The sequence below is a fragment of the Ambystoma mexicanum genome, chromosome 1p (assembly GCF_040938575.1).
Source record: "Ambystoma mexicanum isolate Mex_15411 chromosome 1p, UKY_AmexF1_1, whole genome shotgun sequence".
Lineage (NCBI taxonomy): Eukaryota > Metazoa > Chordata > Amphibia > Caudata > Ambystomatidae > Ambystoma > Ambystoma mexicanum.
The window spans coordinates 853,083,934-853,096,628 of record NC_090921.1 but is presented as its reverse complement, the minus strand read 5'-3'; positions in this window follow the sequence as shown (position 1 = coordinate 853,096,628).

Below are 12,695 nucleotides of genomic sequence, written 5' to 3'. Positions count from 1 at the left end.
CATGCAAAGTAACTGCTGAATATGACATTCAAAAGCATTATAAAGTTATTAATGCAAACAGTATCCACTTTCTCACCTAAAATCACTCTCTTATGTACATTACTGTTCTTTGAAAATATGCTAAAACAATATATCTTGGAGTCTATAGTGCATGCCATTTTCCATGTGTGTACACATAACAGATGCAGGACTACATGTAGCAAAACACAGAGGGCTCCATGTGTGAACGAATTCTTAATATAGAGTTGCAGCTTCTGTGCTCACTTAATATTTGCAGAATACAAGCTCCATTTCCATCCATGGAAGGTACAGACATATGTGAGAACTGATCTGACTCCCAGTGTACCTTTTCCTTCTGTCTGCTTTTCCTTGTGAGATTGTGTCGGTCCATTTTAAGTAGGTTAGTCGCTTTGGCTGAGCGGTTTTTCTTTAACCCATTAATAGCAGGAGCATCACTCTTCACACTCACCCCCTTTCCGTCATGTTATGATGTTATGTGGCAGGTTGGGACCTGGGGACATGAGGGCGGGCATTTCTTCTCAGGCCACGGCCTCTCTATGCCACTGTGAAGTGTTCTGATGTTTGATGTCTGTTGGTGGCGGTGTTGAATTGCCATTTGTACGAGGCATAGTTGGTATTGGTATGCAGTGTCTAATGCAATAGAGCATTTAGGGCCTGATTCATGGAACAGTGCAAAGCACAGAAAAAATACACGTTGCACTGTTCCATCAATCAGGGTGTTTGTTGGCAGTGCAAAATCAGTTTTCAGAAGTAAAACTTCACTTTGCACCGTGCAAATATTTCCATGAATCGGGCCCATAGTCTGTTAGTGCAGCGAGCAGTGAGATGCTAACAGAAAATGGAAATGAAAATGGAAATGAAAATGGAAATGGAACAGAAAACCGCAGAGCAAGGCATGAAAAAGGCATGATCATCATCACAAATCATTAGGCGTTATGGAAGCATACAAGAAACTCTTTACAAATGTGTGTCCTCACCATGCTCTTATCACTGGCCTCTTACAGACATGTGATATTTCACTTGCTCACATTGCTACTGTCAGAGCTCGATTTCTCTCTCTCTCTGACTCTTTACATCTCTCTCTCTCTCTCCCTCTGTTTCTCCCTCTTGCTTTAGACATTGATATATTTTACCTATGGACACATTGTAAAGTTCTTGATAGAATTATATACAATACAATAAATAAAATAAAATGTTACCTATGTGCCATAAGGGTCCAGGAATTGACAGAGGCTGATGATGGAGATGGCAGTCTGAAGACTCCACTCATTACCATCAGTTAGGTGATAAGGTATATTGGAGTCAAGAACATTCGGTTCAAATAATAGGCTGGTTGAGATATGGGAAGCCCAGGCAACAATTTCAACTTCTTTATTGGATAGGTTCACATGCTGGGTGCCATGTCAAACCTAACTGGATGCGGTGCTCAGTGGCCTGTTAGGACCGTTTCCCGTCAGGCCAACACCCATTGGGGCACCAGACATTGTATGCCAGGCATGTGTTGGGGCAGAGGCCATAATCAATCGTCATTTCTCCCGGAAGTCCACCCAAGTATCTCCTACCACCCTGAAATTCCTCTCACATAGTGCACGAACCCACAGGCCAAATTCAGTAATTCAGTATTTAGCTATGTTAGGCATTGTCAGAGAAGGTAACAGGGGCTTTTCGTAAGATACTAGGGACTTGTTGTTTTTACTACTTTAGCCACCCCTGACTTATGCATTTTTTTTATAGCTAATAATGCATCATTTTGACCCTTCATTTGTACCCAAGAGAGAAAACATCAGGGTTAATCCATTCCTAGTTTGTAGGAATCTACAAAACCTTCCATATAAATGGCGGACCTAGTCCAACTAATCCAAGTAAACTAAGGAAAATATGCAGATAGAATCAACCTGTTTGGGCCAAAATCAGAAGTAGAAACTCTGGTAAAAGCGGAAAGGCAATATCTGTTAAGTCTTTGATATCACTTGTCATATCTTTTAAATATATTTGTACCAGGGAATCTGATCACGAGATGTATAAAATTGTGCCCCATCACAAAATATCTGCCTGCATCAGTCAGCAACCATGGTGTAAATTGTGGACAGGTGTTTGGAAATAATGGCCCTCATTATAAGTCTGCCCGTAACCTGTCCATGCTACCGGCGGGTTACTGGCAGACTCACCTTACCAATTCCGGAACATAATATCACAGCAACACCGGGTTATTACAGGTGGCGGAAAGCCATAAATTCCCATTTACATGAAGTCCCATAGGACTCCATGGACATGGGAACACTGAAGCATCGGCACTGTTAGTAACAGTGCCGGTGCTTCTGTGAAAAATCTGCCAGTAGGGGCCCGCACTACCGGCAGTTCAGGCCTGCAGGTAGTTCACAGCTCCTACCGGCAGACTTGTAGTTTGCCGGTCCAGAAAAGGTGCCGGTAACAATTGTAACCAGAACTTTTTTCTGGACCGGCAAACTTGGAATGCGGGCCAATGTACCTTCTATCAATGATTTTAAATGTTCAATACTATAAAGTGCAGTTCTAGAAATCAGTGGGGCATTGCATACATTGATCATTTTGAATGCTCCTCCTCTTTTGTTTTACCTAAGAATGTGTCCCAATCATTTAGATTGCAGAGTGTGCTTGCTGTTTAAGAGATTAGTGTTTTATTATTCTGGAAACCAAGCGTTTGTCTCTTTGTCAACATTAAGACAAGAGAAGAGTGATTTTCCATCAATTTTGTTCCCCCAATTTGTATGTCCATGCTTACACTTTAACTGGAAATAAGTGAAGATATTCTTTGCAACATGGTTTAATGCAAGGACAGTGCATGCGTGCACCATTCCTAAAAAGAACTCTAATTATAGGTGGGTCTCTCTAGAATCATAAAATAATCAAGTTCGTACGTCTGCTAAGGTCTCTGGATTTCTATTCAGTGCCGATCACAATTGGAAATCTGGCGGTAGATCATTAACTGTATCTATAGTAACATATTGGAAAATCATGGAGACTATACAGCCCCACACATCTTTGGGAAGAGCAAGAATTATTTTACTGCGCATAACAAATGAGTACTGAAATAAAGGTGCACATGTCATGTTAAGATTGAAGCAATGAAGCAAAACGAAATGTCTTTAGAGATCACGTTCATCTCACCTGAGGACTGATGACCAACCCAGTAAGTAGATGTACCCAGTTGCAGATATTTTAAAGCTGTACTTCTCCCCCAAAATAGGCAAACAACACCTCGGCCTGTCTTAAGCACAGCATTTCTATGAGCATTGTAGGAAGATATCTAGTTGCCATTTAAGACAAAACTGACCGAGTATCACTTTATTTTCTCCATTACTTCATTTAGGAATGATGACGAAGAACCCAAATATAGAATAACATGAGATAGGAATTACTGAGTTGGTCGCAACGCTACAAGCTCCATAGTCATGACAAACATTAGTGTGGGGCAGAGTGTGGTGGCAATAGCCACCAGTTATCATGTTTCCCTCTACTGAAATAAATTCTCTCAATCTGACACCATTAGCAACCACCCACAAAACAGAGTCTTTATAAAAGGCTTAATCGTGAATGAAAGGGTGGACCAACTACGACTAAACTGTAACTATGACTGAAGGGCATTGGAGAAAGGGATATTCAAGAGAATTGTAGTCATTTTCTTTGTCTGTCTCCATTGTACTTGAAAATGAGATCCACTATTATCCACATATCGACCTTTTTTACCTCTGACAAACCTGTGTCTCTATCATTGAGTTTCAAAAGGTTCTTCTTAGCTCTAATCATTACAATCCTGGCAGAAATCTTTTCAAGAACATTTAGCAGGGACAGAACTGTAGAGGATTCGCAAAACCTAGCATATTTTATTTTTTAGGTGTGCCTCTGATATAATAGCTTTGCAATAGTTTGTATTAATGTGCAGTCAGAACATGCTCAGTGGTCTGTGGCAGGTAGGATGCCAAGAGGTGATTATAGTTCCTATAAAAGGCTACAGTGAAGCCTCTATTCACTGTTGCCTTGCCTACTACCACAATTTAATTGACTGTAACTACCTCTGAAGAGTCTACAGGTCTGTTAATGTTTGCCTAACTCAATGGCCCCATGAAGGGGGGCATTTGCCAGATGGGGAAGCACCATTGTCTTAGTCCAGGACCTTCCCAATCTATGTAAATCAGTGTAATAATGTAAATAGGTTAAGTAGGAGGAGACTACTCTTCTGATCACCATTTACAGTACTGAGCATTCATGTTTAAAAAAATACCCCTTAACTCATCTTTGTTTGCATATTGAGCTCTAGCAATCAGCAACAAAGGAATGGAGGGCTTAAAAAGCCTTGGCAGTAAATCCTCCCCTCCACAGCATTACTCATAGTATGGTGGAGCGTGAACATTGGCGGTAATTCTGTTACCGCCACTTTTTTCCTGCTCCGCCGTACTTGTATTGAGTCCCTATATCGATATTATTCTGATAGTTGTCTCGGTTCTGTACCACACGTGTCTACTCAGATCCTCCATTATGAATTTTGCATTAGTCTTTAATTGGAGCCTTGAGATTCCCTGCAATCACTTTTCCACTTTAGCACAGCACCCTGGTGTCATCAGGGGACTCAACGCCAAATAAGAGCAGGTTTTATTGATACACTGCTACAAACGTGAGTGATCATATAGAACTGTAGATGATTTTAAAAATCGAATGTTTCCTATAGTTGGCAAATAGTTTTTCAGGCCACAACTTTGATGGGCAATTCCCATACACAACGATGTGTAAGGCATCGCCCAGTAGTAATATCAGTAGTAAAAACAAGCATGAAATATGAACTTTTAAAACAAACTCACCTCCCAACAATAATATAAGGGAACTTAGTGAAATTATAATTAACCATGTGTCTTCAAGAGAGAGGAGGGACACTGCTTGGAAAATTCATGAGATGGCAAATTGCAATGAGATAATATTTTGTAACCACAATATGAGAGGGAACATTAGCTCTTAACAATATCATCGTATTAAAAGCAGAACTACATCACAGCCTTAATAAATATATGGATTTATTTATTTATTTATGTGATGGTTTATCATAAAACGTTCACAAAACATAACAATCAAATAACTTAACTCACCAACTCCTTAACCATATACATAAAATAATACATGTTTGCTTACCATCACAGAGACTATTCTAAAATGTCACAATATATCAATATGAAAACTAATTTTGATAGTGTTTAAAATAATCACATTCCATCTAAAATGTCACATTCAATACAGAGATGTTTAAGTGTTTAGACACAAACTATTGTTTTGCAAAATTGAAAGGTTCTCTTTGATCCATTTACATTCTGACATGCCCCCATTGCTCTAAAAGTTGCTAATATATTAAGACAATATCTATTTTGTGAATTTATATACTATCCACTGAGAAACATCATCTGATATTCTTGTGTTTTCCAATGTAGAGGAAAAGACTTTGGAAAGGGCCGCCGGGAAGCCCCAGCGCAAGCGGAACAGACAGGCTGGGAAATCCTGCACCTAAATAACGGAAATAGTCAAAATAAATGGCAGAGCCTGCTTTATTAGCAATCCAAATAAAGCAGGGACAGCAGTAAGCACACAGGTCTTAAGAGCTCTCAAAGGTTTCAATTTAGAACAATGAATTATAAATGAAAAAGACATCAAATCTGATGTAATACCACAATCCTAGCTGCAGAAACCTACAGGGTTGTGGGAACTGATTAGGGGAATTGCATACAAATACAATGTATAGTGGTTAGTCTTTTGATTGGATATAACTATCTGTTGGCCCCATTTTAGACCACCCTAAATTGATAAATGTACGAAAGACATAATCTCAGCAATAGGTAATTGGCTAATGCAATAGTAACAGGGCGGCATCACATGGAGAGTTTCGTTGGTTGGCATCTGTTTTACCAACCTTGAGCACTTGTCACGTCATCAGCACATGAGCAAAAATAGGGGTAGAGGGAGCGAAACCCAGGAACGGCTTCTTCTAATTAAATAAGACAACATCCCTTATTTCATAGGCAAGAGCCAGGGCATCTAGCTATGTACTTGGCCCAGTCAGGCATCTCTGTTATGGGAATTTGTGGGGAGTTGAGGCAGGTGCCTATTTGTGGCTAGACCTAATGAATAAACAGTGTCTTCCAGTTATAGGGCACGTGCAAGAAGACCATGTTTTGAATTAGTTTACTCAGCTTTTACCATGATTATATCTCATATTAATACAAGTGTTGTTAAATTCTCAGGCCACTGGTGACTTAGTTGATCCATTCCTCGTACAGTGTTTAATATTTTAATTAATCGGCACATGGCATTGATTGACAATTTAAGTCCCCTACATAATCCTATACATTGATGTGCCCCATTGCCTCAATGCTTTCCCTCGTGACCAGACCAGTCAGAAAATTACATTAGTTAAAGTCTTCATTCCTATTGGTTAACTTGGGTGATACATTTTGCTATTCGTGAGGCCCTTGTCCACTAGTTGTGGTGTCTCATGGTGTGCTTCAACCCTCATTCTTGACCAATCTCTATGAGGTGCAGGTATTGTGAAATCTAAGAAATGAATACCTCTTCCTTTTCCCACGCAACCAGAATCTTGGCATCCCCTGATAGTTCTCAGTCTTGTAACTGCACCACTAACAGTTTCATTTGCAACGTATCTTGGTACACGTGGTGCACCATCTTCTTTCTTCCCATGGGAATAAATGATCTCCTAATGAACACTACTCAACAACACTTGTTTGGTGAATCAGATATTTATCCTGTGTATGTGTGTGCTTTAATTTACCTTTATTTTCCTCGCTTATATACGTATTTCTCTTTGCTCTCATGTTTCCTAGTTCCATTGTTTATCTGTCAACCGAGTGCTGAACTGCCCACCTATCGTTCTACCTGAAGTGACCATTTTTTGCCAGGGGACAGAGTGTGTTCACAACCTGATCTGTTCTTTCTGGTTCTGACTCAGAATTACTGTATTCTCACCCACCTGTGTCCTTCACCTGCTTAAACTTCAGCTCTTAGTTGCAACATTTACTTGTACTGATGTTCCTTGGTCGAGGCCTGAGAACTCGCTGAGCTCTTCTTTCCTAACCAATCCCTGCGTGGCTCTTCACCCTAACTCCGAGTACACTGGCCTTGTCCGTGAACATGAATAATGTATATTTTGCTGCAGGAAAGAATCTATGTCACTGTTGCCTAATAATCTCAAATGGCCCAAGGAGCTGCTTCTGCAATCGGCACTATTTTGTATATGTCCATTCTACATTCTATGCAGTTAATGGGCTGTAAAGCATATCAGTTCTGTGCTTTAATGCTAATACCCGTGACATTACAAAAGGAGGCTTTTCCAACTAATTGTGGTGCCCTGTGAACCTTTCTCTGCTTATGAATGTTTTTCAAACCTAACAAATTACTGCACACTATTTGCCTGCTGCATTATGTCACATGAGCTATAGTAGGTGTTTGTTGCCCTACATTTATTCATGGAGTGCTATCAGACATCTGTCTATACCCCTTGCTGCTCACATACAGTAGGAAGTGTGTACTTGTAACTAAGGCCACTAACATTTTAACAGGCCCATAGTCCATACTATAGGGATTTCCTTAATGTGTCCTGTCTCTCTCGTTTGGGGGGTTGTCATTTCATACCAACAATGAAAAGGTTTTTGCTGGGGATGCTTCAGTGCAGGCGGAACTGTCCCCATCTGGTCCACCTAGAAGAGACCGACCAGAACCGTGGAGAAACAGGCATCCAGGCAAAAGAAGCAGCTTGAACGTCCGGTCGATAGGAGATGTGCAACTCGCAAGAAACCAAATGCTGCGGAGCAGCCGCAGAATTCCAGAAAGCAGCAGGGGCCGCGAGAGGCCCGAAAGGACACAGAGGAGAGCCTGTGACAGACCAATGAACACTGGCAAGCCCCTTTCAGGTGCCTGGGTTGCCGGAATGGTTGGTGGGCCTTCAGAAGGGCTGGCAAGAGTCTGAACATGGTCAGGGACCCACACCATTTTATGGAGAGTAGCCTAAGTCTTCTTCATAGTTACAGTACCTGGCAGGATAATGAACCAGGCCTGCAGCACTAAAAGGGGAGAATCCCACCGGTCTGGGACCTGCACCCATTCATGAACAGAAACCCAAGTCGTCTTCATAGGCACAGCATCTGACAGGATAGTGAACCAGGATTACTGCACAAACACAAGGCAAATACAAGGGTCCCCGAACAGACCTATAAGATTGTCAGCTCATTTGAATTGTGAACTTTTTAAGTGCAACCCAAGTCAGGGCAAGGGAGGTTCTGCCATGGGTAATATTGAACTGTAAATTGTGAAAGTAAAAGGGGCAAAGAAGCCAAGGAAAGGGAGACATTCCTGCAGGCAGTGTAAACTGCATAATAAAGTCTGAGAAGAACTTTGGGAAGGGAGTCATTCCACCCAGCCTCTGTGAACTGTTGTGCCAAGAGACGTCAGGAGAAGGAAGCAATACCTCCTGGCGTCTGACCCCATAAAGTCAAGAGATCAGTGGAAGGAAGCACTAGCCTCTGGTAGGATATATCGTGAAGTTAAAGAAAAAAAGGCCAGAGGAAGGTAGCTATTCCCCTGACAAAGCATTGAGAACCCAAAAACCTGCAGAAGGGAGACATTCTCCAGCAACCTAATAGGAAAGCAAAACTATGGTAAATAAGGAATGATGTTTGAGTTGGAACTTTTTCTTCCGAATTGGAACTGAAACTTTACAGAACCACAAACTGGAACTGTGTTTGTTTCCTGGGAAAGGAACTGAGACCTGAAGAGGGAGCCATTCCCCCATACGATTGGAACTTTGGCTCATTGTCCAGAAGTATGGAGTCGTTCTTCTGTACCAGGAAGATCCACTATCTTTTCCTTATTAATTACAAATGTTAGGGATAGAAGTAGTCATTTTGACACAATGGTGGACTCTTTTTATTTACCTGGACATTCTGACCAATTCTTTAGTTCCTTAGTAGACGCAGCAAAACCCCGCTTAGAGTTAGTGAGAGATAGTTCTCCTCTTTATTTTTGCCTGAATGAAAGTCTTTGCCAACCACCATGCCACCATTATGTCAGACCAGTACTTCTGCACCCTTACACTTATTAGAACTACCCATCCAGACTGGACATAGCTGAGTTTTGGGTTTGGGTCTCTCTTGCAACTCCAATATTGGCTCACCCATGGCAGAGGGCAAGGCTATTCAGTATAGTACCACCTCACTTCTGATTGCATCCATCAACGTGCAATTGAGGTGCTCAACTCAACCATTGGGTTTCAGGTAATATAAAGATGGGTTCACGTCAACAATCCAATAATTCTCCAGAAAGTCTAGACACTAATTGGGACACATCTGAGACCCTTCCCTCTATACCTTCGGCCACTTAGAGAGCAAATCCACAACCACCAATACTTATGTATCACAGGCTCCCCTAAAACTAAGAGGGCCCACCAGTTCTATCTCAATCCTGCCCAATGGAACCTCAGGTACTAGGGGTTGCATCATTGGGGAGTTCTTGTCTGCAGAAATGTATCAGCCTCGCACACTCCCTACATTCTCTGATGGCATGCTCAATGAGCTTATCCATTTCTGGGTACCAAAAGTCCATGCAAATTATTCCCTTTGTCTGCTGATTCCCAAAATGTCCTTGATGTCCTAAATCCTCCACTGTGCCACACATATCACCAGGTACAACCAGCCTAAAGCCCCTGCATAAATAATCTTCTTGTTGACCTACTTCATCATTCACCTTCTTGTATATTTTGATAACTGTATCTATCACATCAATCAGATAATCCTTCTCAGCATACCTTATGATTACTCCATACTCTTTGCTCCCCAAACATGATAAATCCCTTTCACCTGTCTTGACCAAATGGTTTACTTAAACTATCTCACACACAGTATCACCAGTCTGGCTGCTATATTTTTTCTTACTGTCCCCACGCACTCTGGAACAGCATTTCTTGACAGAGCATTCACCACCACATTCTTGCATCCCACTACAAGTTGACACACAGCAATTCAGCCCTAGTAAGCCACTGATCCATTTTATCATTCTCTTGGGAGTCCCATCAAGTCCCTTCTCATTACAAATGGCATCCACTATTTTAATGTTTACACCTTCAAATTATTTACAGCATTCTCAGGATCACTGAAATTGTATACCATTCTTTGTGAGATGTTTCAGCACTTTGGTTTTGTCCACCAAGTTCCTAACAAATTTAACATAAAACTCAATTAACCCAAGGAATGATGCCCATTCATCTTTACATTTTGTTGTTGGCATACATACAATCACCTCAACAATGTAACTCCTTGAGGTGACAGTTCATGTCCCAAAAAGTGAACTTTATCTTGCCAAAATGTGCATTTTTTCTTAGTGATTGTGATGCCTGCATCACCTAAAATTTTCAAATGTTGCCACAGCTTCCTTTTCACTTCCACTCCTCACCAAAAATCCTCCTGATAACACTTGACTCCCTTGATCTTTCACAGCACTTTATGCATTACCTTCAGAAATATGCTAGCAACTGACAGCAACCCGAAAAGAATTCTCTTGACCTTAATAAGGCACAAACGGAGAGATGATTGTCGTGAGCTGCACTGATTGATGGTGTTGGTGAACTTCATGTTACGACGATTTGAGATCCAAAAGCAAAAAAATCATTGCATCGATGATCTCTAAAACCAGTTATGAAATGTTTGGAATTGGGCACCTCTCAGCAGTCACATTTCGATTTAACTCTCTGAAATCTGCACATAATTGAATGGAACCATTGTGTTTATGTACTGCCACATGGGGCTGAACCATTCTGCAGCACCCACATGCTCAATTATCCCTTCACATTCCAACCTCTTTAGTCCATTGTCCACTTCAAATTTGAGTGCAAGCGGAATTTGCCTGAACTTGACAGTGGGTGATTGCTAATTTTTCTTCAGTTTGAGTTGGTGAAGAAAACCTCCCAAAAATCACATTTAATTCTGAAAAACCATTGGGAGCAGGTGGATATTTATTTTGAGGTGTTCTGTTCATACTCCTCCAATTGTTCCTCTTCTGCCAAAATCTTGCCAGGCCTATTGGCATCTACTTTGATTTGTAGTCCATCTTGATCTTCCTCCATTTTCCATGATGTATATTGCGTCTTTCGTCTACAGAATCTTAACTCTGCCTCAAACTCAACCACTATTTTTGTAGGCCACTCTCTGTATGCATTTTCCCATACACCAGTTTCCGTCATCATACAGCATCAATACATCTGTTTCAATTCCATCAAAACTAACAGCAGCATTTGGTTTCTTCCGCTTCACTGAGTCTTTGTCTGCTCTATAATACACACTTCTGTATAACCATTTGTAGAATCCTGTCCCTGTGGGTCACTAGATTTCTCTCTGTATTACTCTAATATTATCATTGTTGATTCTACAACATCATCCTAAAAGGCCCTGCTTTCCACATTCTCCACAAATTGTGTATATTGCCATGCACTCTCGGTCAGTGGCTATGTGTCGAGTATCGAAACATCCAAAACATCTACTGGGATTAGGAATGCAACCTTTTTCTTTTGGTCTACCCACAAGTGTGTATCATACTTGCAGCCACCAGAATGGCATCTGTGGGATCCCTCTTTTCCCCCCTGAGAGTTATATCATTCCACTGTTTTGCATATGACTCCTTCCTCCATATTTCTTTCAAGACCGCCCTTCCTTATGGTCACACTGGATTCTCCTGTCCTTTTATTAGAGTCAGTGTCTACTGCCCTGCTGCTATTTTCCATATGTTTCAATGTTTTTGAAACTTCCATGGCTCTGTCTCACAAGGGCTTCCTCTCCTTTCATATTTCCTCTCTAATTTTGTCATGAATTCTCTTTATCATCAACAGGTTTCAGAAATGTTTCTCTTGCTTGACAGTAATTGAAGTCACAATTCATTGCCAGGTCTTGCAATGCTGTCATCAACTATTCTATACTTTCCCCATTCTTTTTTTCCCACATACAAAAGTGATATTTTTCAAATATCTTATTTTTTTTTCTTGACCTAATAATGTGTATCCAGTTATCCAGTTTCACTAGATTGGCTTCAAAGGAACTAGAGTTAAATTAATGTTGTAGTGTATCTCTGAGTACTGGTGACATCACTGACCCTGAAATGCTGTGATGTCCGTCATTGTAGTCATTGTAGAGTGCTATGTGTTATGTTATGTTCTGAACAGGGGTTCCAACAGTTACAGTTGGAGAGTGTAAGCTGGCATGAAGGGACGTGCAGATGTCTTCCTGGCATATATCTACCAATAAACCTACAAGTAACTTACCTGCTGGTCCGGGTGTTGGTTTCTGCTATCACGTTATTTCACTGGTGATGAAAATGGGATGCTGTCGAGGAGTGGGCAGAAGTTGAGTCCAGGAACATCACCCTCTGTGTGCTCACGTCCCATGGTGATGCCAGCTATGTCAGCTTTTGGTCTTCTGGTCTGTAGACGGCAGAGGAGGAGGATACCGTGGAGAAGGTACTTTCTTTAGTCTCTGTGGTGCTCAGGGTGTAGTTCATTTTGCCCCCAAGGAAGGGGAGTTGCACGGCACACAGTTTCGGTGTGCGGAGGATGAGCGTGCCCTAGGTGGGGTACTCCAGCTGTAAGGTGTGCTCTAGTAGTG